Source organism: Colobus angolensis, unplaced genomic scaffold (genome assembly GCF_000951035.1).
Source record: "Colobus angolensis palliatus isolate OR3802 unplaced genomic scaffold, Cang.pa_1.0 Scaffold14, whole genome shotgun sequence".
Classification (NCBI taxonomy): Eukaryota; Metazoa; Chordata; class Mammalia; order Primates; family Cercopithecidae; genus Colobus; species Colobus angolensis.
In genome coordinates, this window is record NW_012114488.1 from 9,037,945 (window position 1) to 9,039,865 (window position 1,921).

The following is a 1,921-nucleotide window of genomic DNA, read 5'->3' on the forward strand; positions in this document are numbered from 1 at the left end:
GTTGTGTGTGTGCCTGTGTTGATGGAGGTGGTGTGTTTGTGTCGATGGAGATGGTGTGTCTGTGTGGTGATGGAGGTGGTGTGTGTTGTGTGTGTCTGTGTGTGTGTTGATGGAGAGGGTGTGTTGTGTGTTGATGGAGATGGTGTGTGTGTGGTGATGGAGGTGGTGTGTGTTGCATGTGTGTGTTGATGGAGATGGCATGTTGTGTGTGGTGATGGAGATGGTGTTTTGTGTGTGTGTCTGTGTGTTGATGGAGATGGTGTGTTGTGTGGTGATGGAGATTGTGTGTGTGGTGATGGAGGTGGTGTGTGTTGTGTGTGTGTCTGTGTGTGTGTTGATGGAGATGGTGTGTGTGTGTATGGTGATGGAGGTGGTGTGTGTTGTGTGTGTGTCTGTGTGTGTGTTGATGGAGATGGTGTGTGTGTGTGTGGTGATGGAGGTGGTGTGTGTGGTGATGGAGGTGGTGTGTGTTGTGTGTGTGTGTTGATGGAGATGGTGTGTGTGTGTGTTCATGGAGGTGGTGTGTATTGTGTGTGTGTCTGTGTGTGTGTTGATGGAGATGATGTGTATGTTGATGGAGATGGTGTGTGTGTGGTGATGGAGGTGGGGTGTGTTGTGTGTGTGTGGTGATGGAGATGGTGTGTTGTGTGTGTGGTGATGGAGATGGTGTGTTGTGTGTGTGTTCATGGAGGTGGTGTGTGTGTGTGTTCATGGAGGTGGTGTGTGTTGTGTGTGTGTCTGTGTGTGTGTTGATGGAGGTGGCATCTGTGTGCTCTCGTGTGTGTGGGATGAGGGGTCAGGAGTGGGCTTTGCAGGACCTTTCCGGGGATGGCTGGCCAGGACTCTTCTGGGTGTGGGGCCGCCTGCAGTGGAAGGTGTGGCCTGGGGCGACTCTGGCACTTGCTTAGCCTCTGGACACACCATTTCCATGAACACACACATACACCACCATCTCCATCCCCACACACACACCATCTCCAACAACACACATACACCACCTCCATTAACACACACACAGACACGCACAACACATGCTATGCATGAGCATACACACAACACACACCGTCTGCATGAACACACACACACACTATCTCCATCGTCACACAACACACCATCGCCAATAACACACTCGTGGCTCTGAGCTCAGCTCCTCTGCATCCTCTGCCCGCCCTCCCTCTCCTTCCCTCAGGCAAAGGACAGGGGCTGGTCTGTCTGCCCTGTGGAGTCGCACGCCTTCCTTAGGGGACTCCTGTGGGCCACTGTGCACAGTACACGGCCCCCACGGTGGCCCCGCTGAGCCTCAGGCACGTCCCTTCCTCCCTGGGAGAGGCTGCAGGTTTCCAGAGCCTGGGGGTCCTGGGAGGCAGGGCCGGTGTGAGCTGCTGCGTGTTGAAGGCTGCTGGAGGAGTGGCAGCCACAGAGGCTCCGGCAGCCGGCACCGTCCCCAGGTTCCCAAGGGCAAAGCCACTGCCGCCGGTGCCACCCAGAACCCAGGCGGGCTCACGGGGCAGGGAGCAGGGACAGCTCAGGTAACACGGGCGGGGGCATCTCCCTGGGCACCTCTGACGCTCATCAGGGGATGGCCTGGGGTGCGCCTCGCTGGCGGGCGGCCTGAGGACTAAACAAGAATGGGAAAGTGCCCAGCCAGTGCCCGGGAGGCCCTCCTGGTGCCTCGGTTTACCCCTTCACGCCTCCTCACCAGCCACCTGAGATGGGCTCGGCAGGGGAGGGGCTCTGCCGGGTGTGGCTCCTCCTGGGGATCAGGGTCTCCGCCCCGCGAGGCCCCGCGCCAGGCGACAGGCAGAGAGTGCGGCGAGGAGTGGGCCCTTTTCTCCAAGCCGGGAGGCATCGCGGTCCTGACAGTGGGTGCAGGAGTCGCGCGGGGCTTCTCCAGAGAGCGCAAAAGCAAACGCAGCCTCCC